Here is a 14,602-nt window from a genome sequence, read left to right as displayed (position 1 = left end):
GGTGCTTCATCCTTGCATAGGGTGAATTCACCCTCGCGAGGCTCCTCTTCGCTCGGGTCTGTACACACCGTAAAGAAGTCCACCAGGGCGGCACCCTTGATGACCCTGGTGGTGCAGAACTCTAGATCGAAGGCTTTCAACTCGATGTTCCACTCGGCAACCCTACCAGCGGTGTTGGGGCTGCACAAGATCTGCTCCAAGGAGTAGGCATAGACAACCTTGATTGGGTTCCCCTGGAAGTAGTGGCACAGTTTTCTACACGCGACGAGGAGCGCAAGGAGGAGCTTCTGCTACATAGGATAATGTTCACGCGCATCCCTTAGTACCGTATTGACATAGTATACGGGGTGCTCCACGTGCCTCATGACCATGGTGTCGTCGTCGCACCCATCGAGGGACTCGTGGAGCGAAGCTGCGTGGACTTCTGAAGGCGCGAAGTTATGTGTCACGGGAGCCTCCTACGGTCACTATGGAGTTTTGAAAGGGCACCCTTGATTGGCCCCGACGGAGCCCGCGCAAGCTCCTGGGGCACATGCTGGGTGATCGCCGTCTGCTTCTTGGTGCAAGCACGGCCTTCCCGCTCCACCACGAGGGTCGCACTGGCCGTCAGAGGGGTGTCGCGGCATGACCATGACGGGAGGGCTCGTGAGGTACTGTTTGAGGTCCGCGAAGGCCGCGTCCGCCTCAGGGGTCCATGCGAATGGACCCGTCCTTTTCATCAGCTTGAAGAACAACAATGCCCACTCACCGAACTTGGAGATGCAGCACCCGAGGGAGGCTAGGCACTCAGCCATCTTTTGCATTTCCTTCATGGTTTGGGGAGGGCGCATGTGCTCGATGGCCTTGACCTTCTCCAGGTTTTCTTCAATCCCTCGATGCGACACAAGGAAGCCTAGGAGCTTGTCAGAAGGGACCCCGAAGACGCACTAGTTGGGGTTTAGATTCAGGTTGACCTTATGCAGATTGGCGAAAGTTTCCTTCAAGCCCTCAATGAGCGTTCTGGTCTCACACGTCTTCACCATGATGTCATCAACATAAGCCTCGGCGTTCCTTCCTAGTTGGGGCCCCAGCGTGATCTCAATTAGCCGCTGGAAAGTGGCACCAACACTCTTCACGCCGAAGGGCATGCTCACATAGCAGAACACCCTTCACAGGGAGACGACGACCATTTTTCCACATCTCCTGCTGCTATCTTGATCTAATGGTAGCCCGAGAAGGCGCCCAAGAAGCATAACAGATCACATCAAGCGGTAGAGTCCATGATTTGGTCGCTGTTTGGGAGTGGGAAGGGGTCCAACGGACAGGCCTTGATCAGGTTGGTGAAGTCGACACACATCCGCTCCTTGCCGCCATTCTTGTGGATGATCATGGGTTTAGCCAGCCACTCCGGGTGGTGCACCTCGTAGATAAACCCGGCCTCTTGCAACTTCTACACTTCCTGCACGATGAAGCACTATTTTTCTAGTGCTCGGCGCGGCACCTTCTGCTTGACGGGACGCGCGTTAGGGCACGCCATCGGGTGATGCTTGATCATGTGCCTCGAGACCCTGACTAGGTCGGTCGCCTTCCACGCAAACACGTCTACGTTCGTCGAGGATGGTGATGAGCGTGATCTCTTGCTCCGGAGGAAGGTTTCCACCAATGGTGAAGGTGGGGCCCGAGCCGTTGTCATTTAGTGGAACTTTCTTCGTCTTTGTTCGGTTCTGCGCGAACTACAGTTTCTTTCTCGTTGGGGCCACCTCAAGTAGGTTGTCGGTAAGCACTGCATCGTCCACCTTGGCTGCGCACACAACCTTCCGGGCTTTGCATGCTTGCGTGAGGCAGCTCACCATGTCCCTCTCGTCACATCTAACGGTAAGGACACCGTTGCTGTCGGGGATCTTGACGATGTTGTACCCCACATGAGTCACTACCATGAATCTGGCGAGCGCGGGGTACCCCAGGATGCTGTATGGGAGGCTAATGTGTGCCACATTGAATTCGACGAGCTCGATGCAGTAGTTGGATCAGGTGCCGAAGGTGACGGGGCGACGGATCTGGTCGAGAGGGGCCGCAGTCTCGCCGAGTACCCCCAAAGCGGGTGTCGTAGGCTTCAGCTGCCCGTAAGGCACGTGAAGCGCCTCGAAACTTGCGACGGAGATGATGTTGAGACCGGCGCCCCCGTCGATGAGGGTCTTGGTGACAGCGACACCGTCGATGGTGGGGGTGCATACCATGGGGAGAGCGCCCGCGGCAACCAAAGACCTAAGGCGGTCCCCCGAGCCAAAGGTGATGTCGTGCAACTCCCTCCTAGGCCCGGCCATGGTCCGCAAAAGCGCAGCCTCGCACAGACCCATGTTTTCTCGCCCCACGAGGGCCGCACTTGCCCCGCGGAAGGATGGCTTGGAGAGTCGGCCATCTTCCAAGGCATGGGCTCCTCCTAGGATGCACGCCACCTCACGCCGCCCGCAACATGTCGTGGTGCCACCGCCAAATAGGGGCGCGTCGCGCTGACGCACGCCCGGGCCAGTGCCTCGGAGGCTGCGCTCCGTACCTCCCGCGTATAACAGCGGTGAGCAAGGTGGTAGAGGAGGCATCGTGGCACCTCCGGGAACGGCAGTGAGCCTAATGGGCTAGCCCTTTTCGGCAATGGCCCTTGCATTTGCTAGTTGAGAATAGAGAGGCTCGCGTGCCCCGAGCAGCAATGAGTGGGCGTTTGCCTATCCACAGCAGGTGTGAGGGAGGTGGGCCGCGACACGGCTGTCGTACCACTTCTCAGGAAGGCGCGAAGAAACTTGCCATCCCCAAGCAACCGGTTCGACAAAGATGGCAGTGCCGGTGCGTTGTGCGTCCGCCTGCTCGGCGTGCGGGTGGCTGGCGTTTGCCATGGAGTTGGTGAAGCGTGAGTTGAAACCAGAGTCGGAGAACAGATCCGCACCCCTACCTCCCACGCCAAATGTCAGAATCGGGGCTCCACAGACCCAGAAATGTCCGACCTCTGGAGTGCGCTCGCTCTCCAATCCTGTTCTATATCTCAACTTCACTACGACTCTCCGGAGGCTCGATCTAAAGAAAGCGAACAAGAACACGCAAGCAGTTTACCCAGGTTTGGGGCACCTTGTGGTGTAAAACACTACACCTTCTTGTCTAGATTGCTTGAGGTGGAAGGCGAGTACAAAGGCGGGTTCTTTCCCTAGTGGAGATAATGAGGATCAGATATGTGTTACAGAGGCCGGGCCTCTCTTTTATACTGGCCTTGGTCCTCTCCCCTGAAAACACACCTGGAGGGAAGGGTTGCCACAATGGGCATTTGAGAAAGGGAGAGGACTACGGCCCGCCCTGACATAGGTGGTCTTCGCCTGCAAAAGCCCTTCTCTATGACGCGCTGGTGGGCTCGGGGTTGACCTTCGTCCTGCCGAGCCCCCAACTTTAGACCTCTTGCACCAATCAGGATACCTTTGGGGGTTGTTTTTGGGGCTAGCCAGCTGGTATTGATTCCTTGGCACGAAAGTGGAAAGCTCTGATGCCCGTGTCCGCTGGCACCGCTCTTGTACCGCCTGCGCAACTTGCATCACCCACACGAGTCACACGGCCGTGGGGCTCTCCCAGGTTTCCTGTGGCAAGCCTGCACTGTGAGGGCCTCGGGGTAGCCTCAGGGTGCATCCTTGCAGCGAGCTCCCTCTCGCGGCCCTTGACGATGATCCTCATATGCTCGCCTCGCGAGTCTAGGGCCTTCATGAGGGTCTTCCTTGTTTGGCATGTTGATGGTCCAGGCCAGGCTGGTGGAGCCACACCGCGCCTAGGGCCGCACGCCGGCGGCCTAGACACCCCCTGATGACTCAGAATTATAGGGGATCTATTGTAGTCCTTTCGATAAGTAAGAGTGTCGAACCCAACGTGGAGCAGAAGGAAATGACAAGTGGCTTTCAGCTAGGTATTCTCCGCAAGCACTAAAATTATCGGTAACAAATAGTTGCGGCATAAGATAATTCGTAACGGGTAACAAGTAACAATGGTAACAAAGGTGCAGCAAGATGGACCAATCCCTTTTGTAGCAAGGGACAAGCCTGGACGAACTCTTATATAAGGTAAAGCGCTCTCGAGAACACATGGGAATTTCTGTCAAGCTAGTTTTCATCATGTTCATATGATTCGCGTCCGCTACTTCGATAGTTTGATATGTGGGTGGCCCGGTGCTTGGGTGTTGTCCTTACTTGGACAAACATCCCACTTATGATTAACCCCTCTCGCAAGCATCAGCAACTACGAAAGAAGAATTAAGACAAAGTATAACCATAGCATTAAACTGGTGGATCCAAATCAACCAATTGTGAAGCAACACATAAACTAGAGTTTAAGCTTCTGTCACTCTAGCAACCCATAATCTACTTATTACTTCCCAATGCCTTCCTCTAGGCCCAAATAATGGTGAAGTGTCATGTAATTGACGTTCACATAACACCACTAGAGGAAAGACAACATACAACACATCAAAATATCGAACGAATACCAAATTCACATGACTACTTATAGCAAGACTTATCCCATGTCCTCAGGAACAAACGTAACTACTAACAAAGCATAATTATGTTAATGATCAGAGAGTTATTGAATAACATTAAGGATCTGAACATATGATCTTCCACCAAGTAATCCAACTAGCATCAACTACAAGAAGTAATTAACACTACTCGCAACCTTACAAGTACCAATTGGAGTCGCGAGACGGAGATTGGTTACAAGAGATGAACTACGGTTTGGAGATGAGATGGTGCTGATGAAGATGTTGATGGAGATGAGTCCCCTCCGATGTGAGGAGTGTTGGTGATGACAATGGCCACGATTTCCCCCTCCGGGAGGGAAGTTTCCCCGGCAGGACGGCCCTGCCGGAGCTCTGGATTGGTTCTGCTCAAGTTCTGCCTCGTGGCGGCGACGTTTCTTCCCGAAAGCTCGCTCTTCATTTTTTCTGGGACGAAACCCTCCATATAGCAGAAGATGGGAGCCGGAGGGGTAACAGGGGGCCCACGTGCCCCCAGACGCGCCCAGGGGTGTGGGGCGCGTCTTGTAGGCTCGTGACCTCCTGGTGGCTCGCCTCCAGTATTTCTTCCGCCCAGTATTTTTTATATATTCCAAAATAATCCCTTGCTGATTTTCATGGCTTTAGGAGTTGTGTAGAATAGGTATCTCAAACTTGCTCCTTTTCTAGCCCAGAATTCCAATTGCCGGCATTCTCCCTCTTCATGTAAACCTTATAAAATAAGAGAGAAAAGGCATAAGTATTGTACCATCATGTGAAATAACAATCTGCAATGCGATAAATATCAATATAAAAGCATGATGGAAAATGGATGTATCAACTCCCCCAAGCTTAGACCTCGCTTGTCCTCAAGCGGAAGCCGACATCAATAAATATGCCCACATGTTTAGAGATAGAGTTGTCGATAAAATAAAATACAGACATGCAGGCATCAAGATCATATTTAGAACAGCGATATCGTCATATAATCTCTTATGCTAAAGTGACAATTCCTTCACAATGTAAAGCATGGATCAAGAACCTAATTGAGAATTAACAACCAATAGTCTTTAGTCATTGAAGGAATTGCAATTTATCATAACATTGGAAAGAGTCAAATAAGAGCTTGTAGAGGAAATCCACATACTCGATCATCTTTTAGTCTTCTACAATTGCTAAAACTCACGCGGTACTCATGAGATCAAAGTTTCAGTTGGACATAGAGAAAGATAGGGGCTAATAGTTTTGCCTCCCAACTATTTACGTCAAGGATAATGTCAACAATAATAATTCATGATTACTTACTTCCAAGTTGATATATGAATATAGATCTTTCCCTAGCACATGATGCTTGCCAAGATAATGGCGAAATAAGGAATTGGTGTCGATCACCATGACTCTTTTGAAGATAAAAAGTAAAGGTACAATATAGGCCCTTCGCAGAGGGAAGCAGAGGTTTTCATGCGCTTTTGTGGTTTGGATGTGTGATCTCTTAGTGTGAAGGAACGTCACTTTATATTGCCTCCTGTGATAAAGAACTTTATTATGTAGTCTGTCGCTTTTATGTCTTCCTCATCACAGGTTCGTACAAAGCTTATTTTCCACACACTAATAGATCGTACATATTTGGGAGCAATTTTTATTGCTTTAACCAATGACAACTTACTTGAGTGATCTTATTCAATCCATAGGTAGGTATGGTGGACTCTCATGGAAAAACTGGGTTGAGGGTTTATGGATGCACAAGTAGTATCTCTACTTAGTGTGGAAGTTTTGGCTGATATGAGGTGGAAGCAAGCGTCACATGCTAAGGGATCTCTAGTTATATAACATTGTTCGGAACCAAGCAAACATAATTCATTATGTTGTCTTCCTTGTCCAACATCTATTTCTTAGCATGTAATAGTTTAATGATTGTTCACAATCATAGACGGTATCAAAGATGATATATCCATATGTGAACCTCTCTTTCTTTGTTACTTCCTATTGATTGCAACAATGACCAAGGTCTACGTTTGTCCACCCACAACAAGTTTCAATCAACATTCTTTTTATATGTGAAGCCACCACTTCCCATAGGATCATCACAAGATCTTTCATGCTTTTGTTCTATTATTATTCTTTTCTTTAGATCATGTCATCAAGCAGAGCCCTTAACTAAAACACTCTTTATTATATAACTCACGAACTCGATTACATTAGGGGTAACACAAAGCAAAACTCAAGCCTAGATCATACTAAGAACTTTATTCTACTAGATAAAGATATTACCAAAAAGTATCGAACTAAGATAAAGGTAAAGGCAAAAGATGTGATGGTGATACGATATGGGGGCAACTCCCCCAAGCATGGCACAAGCCAAGGGGGTGCCCATACCCATGTGTTTAACTGCCTTCCTTCAGAGATGATGGTGGTGGAGTTGTTGGAGTCTGTGGTTGATTCTCCGTCTTCCAAGGCATATGTTCTCCAGCATGGACAGATGATCAAGTTTCCGGAATCCTCAAATCTGCAGCCAAACGCATTGCTTTAAATCTATACTCATACTCATAGTTTTAGTTCTGCACGTCGTAGATCTAGGCTTGGAGATGATCGATTTTGTCATAGAGCTTGAAGAGGTGCTCCCCGATGTCCTTGGCATCGATATTGTGCTTGTTGGTGAACTCCGTGATCATCATGTGGTTGGCGTTGAGTCCGCGTTCCACCATCCCTTGTCACTTGAAGACTTGATGCTCCATTGCTTCGAGCCTCGCCTCTATGCTTCCGGTCCTCTTGGGCCCCTCAACATCACGGATGTGCAGTACCCCCTCATGCATCTCGATAGATTGAGGGTGTTGCAGCACCTCCGCGAGGTAGGGATTGATGATCTTCTCGAAGAACATGTCCTTCAGAACTTTTGGGGACGCCATAGCGATCTGGATCTGTCTGCACAGCAGCTCGGAACGAAAACAGAGTATATTTGCGTGATACGAGGGTCAGACGTTTCGGGAGATTATATAATTAATTTTTCGTGACCATAAGGAGTATTCCACGAGAAAACGGAGTCCGGGACACACACAAGGTGCTCACGAGCCCCCCAGGCGCGCCTAGGGGTGGGGCGCGCCTCGCAGGCTTGTCACCTCCTCGTGCGCTTCCCGGACTACTTTCAATTTTTGTATTTTTCTAAATATTCCAAAACAGAGAAAAATTGCTATTGGAAAAGTTTTGGAGTCGGTTTACTTACCATATCACATACCTCTTCGTTTTTGGAGTGTGAAACAAGCTCGTAAATATCCCTTATGTACTCCTCGGGAGTTATCGTATTAATAATATTGCTTTCAACATTTATGGGAGTACTTGAGATATAATGCTTGATTCTTTGCCCATTTACAACTCTCGGAAAATTACCTTCCACGTTGTTGATTTTTATGGCACCGGAACGATATACTTCCTCAACAATGTAAGGTCCTTACCATTTAGAGAGAAGTTTGCCTCCAAAAAATCTTAAACAAGAATTGTATAGCAAGACATAATCACCTACATTGAACTCACATTTTTGTACCCTTTTATCATGCCACCTCTTAACTTTTTCTTTAAACAACTTGGCATTTTCATATGCCTGAGTTCTCCATTCATCAAGTGAGCTAATATCAAATAACCTCTTCTCATCAGCAAGTTTGAAATCAAAGTTGAGCTCTTTGATTTCCCAATAAGCCTTATGCTCTAGCTCAAGAGGTAAATGACATGATTTACCGTAAACCATTTTATACGGAGACATGCCCATGGGATTCTTATAAGAAGTTCTATAAGCCCACAATGCATCATCAAGTGTCTTATTCCAATTCTTTCTAGACCTATTAACAGTCTTTTGCAAAATTAATTTAATTTCTCTATTACTTAACTCTACTTGACCACTAGACTGAGGATGATAAGGATATGCAATTCTATGGTTGACATCATACTTACCAAGCATTTTAGGGAAAGCACCATGAATAAAATGTGAACCACCATGAGTCATTAAATATCTAGGGACTCCAAATCTAGGAAAATAACTTCTTTAAGCATCTTAATAGAGGTGTTATGATCAGCACTACTAGTTGGAATAGATTCTACCCACTTAGTAACGTAATCAACAGCAACTAGAATATGAGTATACCCGTTGGACTTTGGAAAAGGTCCCATATAATCAAAACCCCAAACATCAAATGGTTCAATAACAAGTGAATAATTCATAGACATTTCCTCACGTTTACTGATATTACCTATTCTTTGACATTCATCACAAGACAAGACAAACTTACGAGCATCCTTGAAGAGAGTAGGCCAATAAAAACCGGATTGCAATACCTTTTGTGCAGTTCTATCTCCTGCATGGTGTCCTCCGTAAGCCTCGGAGTGACACTTCTGTAGGATCTGTCCCTGTTCATGCTCAGGTACAGAACGTCTAATAACACCATCTACTCCGTATTTATAAAGGTGAGGATCATCCCAAAAGTAATGTCTCAAATCATAAAAGAACTTTTTCTTATGTTGGTATGTGAAACTAGGTGGTATATATTTAACAACAACATAATTAGCATAATCAGCATTCCATGGTGTACTGCATGAAGCATTGATGACATTCAATTGTTCATCAGGAAAGCTATCATCAATAGGTTGTGGGTCATCAAGAACATTCTCTAACCTAGACAAGTTATCTGCTAAGGGGTTCTCAGCACCATTCCTATCAACAGTATGCAAATCAAATTCTTGTAGCAAGAGAACCCATCTAATAAGTCTAGGTTTAGCATCTTTCTTTTCCATGATATATTTAATAGCAGCATGATCAGTGTGAATAGTAACTTTGGAATCAACAATATAAGATCTGAACTTATCACATGCAAACACAACTGCTAAAAATTCCTTTTTCAGTAGTAGCATAGTTTCTTTGGGCACTGTCTAGAGTTTTACTAGCATAATGAATAACATTTAATTTCTTATAAACTCTTTTTGCTAGAACAACACCAACATCATAATCACTAGCATCACACATAATTTCAAAAGGTAGGTTCCAATCAGGTGGTTGAACAATAGGTGCAGTTATCAAGGCCTTCTTAAGTATTTCAAATGCTTCTTCACAATCATCATCAAAAACAAATGGAATATCTTTTTGCAAGAGATTGGTGAGAGGCCTAGAAATCTTAGAGAAGTCTTTAATAAAACTTCTATAGAAACCAGCATGACCAAGGAAACTTCTTATACCTTTAATGTTTGTAGGGCATGGCATTTTCTCGATCGCATCAACTTTAGCCTTATCGACTTCAATACCTCTTTCAGAAATTTTATGTCCCAAGACAATGCCTTCATTAACCATAAAGTGGCACTTCTCCCAATTCAAGACAAGGTTAGTATCTTTACATCTCTGCAAAACTCGATCAAGGTTGCTCAAGCAATCATCAAAAGAAGATCCGTAAATGGAGAAATCATCCATGAAAACCTCAACAATCTTTTCACAAAAGTCAGAGAATATAACCATCATACATCTTTGAAAGGTAGCAGGTTCATTACATAAACCAAAAGTGAAAGTGCGTTATATCGACTAGAGGGGGGTGAATAGGAGATTTTTAGAATTTCATCACTGAGGAAATTCCTTTTGAGGAAATTCCTCACTGATGACTAACTTACAGCGGAAATAGTTAAGGATCAGTTGTGCAATTGTTCACAACAGCAGTATTACAAAGTGAAGATTATGAAAACCGATTGCACAGCAAGCAGGCACGCAGAATACAGATGATGATTAACTCAAGTGAAGAATTTGGGGTTGAGGAAATTCAGAGAAAGTCTTCAGAAAATTCTTCAAACAGTCACAGTGAATGTCATCAACACATAATACAGAGAATGTAAAGAGTTGAGGAATTAGAACCCGATTCTTGAAGAAGACTGTTGTTGATGACCCAGTTCCAACTGCTGTGACAGTTGTACATCTGGTTTGGAGCGGCTTGGTATTTAAACCAAAGGACACCCAGTCCCGGGACACACAGTCCCTACCGTATTCTCCTTGAGCTAAGGACACACAGTCCTCGCCCAACACTCGTGGTAAGTCTTCAGGGCAGACTTCCAAACCCTCACAAACTCGGTCACCCGGCGATCCACAATTGACTGCTGGATTGCTCTAGACCATGACGCCTAACCGTCTGGAGGATGCACAGTCCTCAAAGGTAAAAGGCTTCAGTCCCACACAGGAACAACTTCTTCAGTGATGCTCAATCACTAGGTTTGGTTTGTGGTTTCGGTGGGTGGTGTATTTCCTCACTGATGATTTTCTCTCGAAGGCTCTGAGGAATTGGGTTGCTCTTATGACAAGTGTCAGTTTCTAACGGAGCAGCCAACCAGCTAGTGGTTGTGGGGGCGGATATTTATAGCCTGGGAGCATCCCGACATGATTTGACATTAATGCCCTTAAATAATATGACCGTTGGAGTGGATAAGACCAGTGACTTGGCGTGTCTATCGAAACGATCGGGACTTTCAACTGTGAGAGTCCTCATGTCACTCATATTCCTCACTTGAGGCTTTTGGTAGGATTAGGCTTGGGTTGAGCATCATGAGGAAATTCATTCCAAAGTGTAACTTAGACCCCCTTTAACAGTACGGTGTTCCTATTACTCAAGTGTGAAGAAAACAAAACAGAAAGAGTAAATCTTCATGCTTTAAAGTCTTCAGAATGATTTTCTTCAGGACACACCGACTTCCTCAATTTCAATATATTCATGAGGAATATCAATTTCATCACAGATTCTTCGCGATTCAATTCTTCAGCTTCAGACCAATTTCTTCAACCGAAGATATACATTTTTAGGGGTCGATATGCATCAAATATTTCAAACTCCTCAGTGACTTATAGATCCTGTGTACACTTATAAACACATTAGATACTTAACCTATAAGTCTTCAAACCACCAAAATCACTAAGGAGCACTAGATGCACTTACAATCTCCCCCTTTTTGGTGGTTGATGACAATTAGGTTAAGTCTTCAACAGGGATCAAAAATATAAAGTGTAAATACTCATTTGAGGAATTTGAAAATAAGATTCACAGAGACTCCCCCTCAAGATGTGCATACCTTGAGGATTTTGCTTTTATAGCATATGCACATTGATGATTTATATCATGGAGGTCTCCCCCTGAATCTTGTAAATCATGCATACATATAACATATCATATGAAGAAGATGAGGATGCATGATGGCAAATGGTATCTGACGAATTTCAGCATGCGTGCATTAAAACTTGAGGAATAAGCATGCGAAGAAAAACGTTCAAAAGCGTCAGAGTACCATCGGGCTTAAGTTACAACTCATTACATAAAAACTTCAGAAGAGTCAAGAGTTTGTAACTTAAATATACTTCATAGGTCCCAAAAATAAATCCCGTTTGAAGACTAACTCTCAAGTTTCTCCCCCTTTGTCATCAAGTGACAAAAAGGGACAAACTGAGGACTAACGCCCGTGAAGACTTCATTTCTTGGCAGTTGATGAAGATCCTTGGCGCTTCTTGGGTGTAGTCTTCTTCCTTGGGCCTGTCGCGGTGTCAAGTTATTCCTCATCAGATTCGACGGTGCGGAAGGACGAGAAGGAGCTGTCTTCAAGATCTGGCACTGGAATGGGCCTGAACTTCTTCTTGGGAGGCCACGACCAGTCAAAGTCCTGCTCAAAGTTCAATTCTTCAAGCTCAGTCTGGGTCTTCAAATGTGCAAGGGTAGCCCAGGTGCGATCAAAAACCTCATGCAGATAGTGATGATTGAGCGTCACACTGTTCTGTGTCTCAGTGAGGGTTTTCACAATGGCACCAAACTGGCGTTTGACCCATTTGTGGTTATGATCCACCTTCTGATGAAGACTGAGAAGAAGCTCTCTGGTGTTTAGCACGCGAGGAGGAACTGGGCTTGGTGGACGAGTCTCAGTATCGTCCCATGAGGAATATGCATCTGGCTCTTTAAATTGACCATCAAGAGGCCTGCTTCCTTCATCAATTACGGACTTTCCTTTTCCCTCAATGGGCTCGAAAGTCTTCTTGTTGACCCGAATAGGAGGCATATAACCAACATGGTTCTGGAAATCTGCGTGAAAGTTGATGCATGTCCTTGTCCTGAGGAACCTCATGATCCATGATGCATAAATTTTGTGATCATATGGGCACATTGCATTGTCAGCCAAAGTCCTCAAGAAGAAATCATGGATATTCATGGGGATACCGTGAATGATGTTGAAGAGGATATTCTTCATGAGGCCGACGACATCTTCGTCATCATCATGGCCTTTGATTGGAGCTAGCACACTACAGAGAATGCGGTAGACAGACCGGGGTGTGTACTTTAGCTCATGGACGAGGAATGTGGTTCTTGAGGGTTTTCCTGCAGCCACAGGCTTCATAAGGACTTCCATCATTCCATTTGGCAGCTCACGCTCACCATAAAGCTTTACTGCCCCTTCTGAAGGAATTGGTACGGGCAGTTCTCTGAGGAGTTCAGACGCTGGAGCCTTGTAGTGAGTATTTTGGGTCATCCAGTCGAACACCCAAGTGTTGATGTCATCAGCATTGCCCGAGATGTGCAGAGTTGAATAGAACTGAAGAATTAGCTCACTATTCCAATCTGATATGTCGGAGCACATAGGGAGCAAACCTGCATCATGTACTACACTGAGAACTGGTTCCATGCAGGGAATCTCTTCAAGTTCAGCATGAGGAATGTGCCTGTGCTGGAATATCTTGTTGCGGCCATAGAGCACAGAAGCATAGTAGTTCATCTGCGTCCTTGTCCAAAACTTCAGATGCCTCATTTGAGGCTTGTCATAAGGATTCTCTCCGATGAAATACATGCGTTCCTCAAAGAAATTCTCTTTCTGAAACTTTGGCCTCTTCGAGAATGGCAGGCGCTGAACTGGATTGAGATTGTGCTGGGGAATGGGAGGGGAAACAACCATGGCAGATTCTGGGTTGAGGACAATGAATTCATTGTCAGGGGCGGGAACATTTTCTTCAGCAGTTTCCTCAGGGTGAGGAATTTCTTGCTCTGGCTGAGCATCAGGCTGAGGAATTTCTTCTTCCTTCTCAGCTTGAGGAGTTTGGTCAGCCTGTTAAGTGGGAGGAGCCTGCTCAGACTAGACATTTTCTTCAGCTTGATTTTCATCAGCTGACTTTGTGGCAGAAGCAGATTCATCAGCTACTGCAGCTGAGGCTTCAGTAGTCTCTTTTTGAGGAATATGAGGTTGAGGACTGTCATCAATTTGTATTTCCTCATCAGTATGCTCCTCAGAGGCAGCATCCTTCATTTCCTGATCTGCCCTCGTAGTGTGGTCACCAACGACGACCATTTCAAATGAGGGTGCAACATTACGAGGCACCGGGTCTAGTGGGCAGATTCTTCAGCTTCCTTGAGGCGTTTTGCCTCAATCTTTTCTTCTGCTGAAGAAGCTTTTCTCTTCTTCGCTTCCTTCTCAGCAGCCCTTGTCTTTTTCGCGTCTGATGCAGACAGGATTAACTTCTTCACCTTTGAAGTTTTTGGTGAAGGTGTTTTCTTAACAGATTCTTCAGCTGGCAGTGAGGAACCAGCTGGAACATAGTCATCAGCCTGCTTTGGTGAAGCAGCTGGATCAGTAGCAGTTTCATCAGGGTTTGCAGTTTCATCAGGAGCGGTCTCAGTGATGATTTCTTCAGTGGCCGGCTCATCAGCACGGCGCTCTTGGTGTTGTTCCTCAGCTTGAGGAATTTCCTCCTCAACAGGAGATCCATCTTTTGGCTGTTCAACCAGGGGCTGAGGAGTTGGTGCTGGTGGGGGGTGACGTCTGTTGTAGTCATCAACAGCACTAGTGGCTAGCTTGATGAAATTGCTTTTGATGCTTGTGCGATCTGACAGTTTCTCACACTTGTCAGTCAAGACTTGCAGCTCTGCCTGGGTGGACACCAATGCTTCAGGCGTCAGCTTGAGAACATTTTGCCTGAGGAATTTCTCCTTTCTGGCCTTTGCAATCTTTGCCTGCTAGGCCTTCTGTTCCTTCCACTTGGCTTCATTTATGAAGGTAGCCACCATGTGGCTGACACCAGGAGGAAGTTTCAAATCATCAATGGGTGTGTTTGGGTCTTCATACCAC

The sequence above is a fragment of the Hordeum vulgare genome, chromosome 4H (assembly GCF_904849725.1).
Source record: "Hordeum vulgare subsp. vulgare chromosome 4H, MorexV3_pseudomolecules_assembly, whole genome shotgun sequence".
Taxonomy (NCBI): Eukaryota; Viridiplantae; Streptophyta; class Magnoliopsida; order Poales; family Poaceae; genus Hordeum; species Hordeum vulgare.
This window is presented reverse-complemented; position numbering follows the sequence as displayed.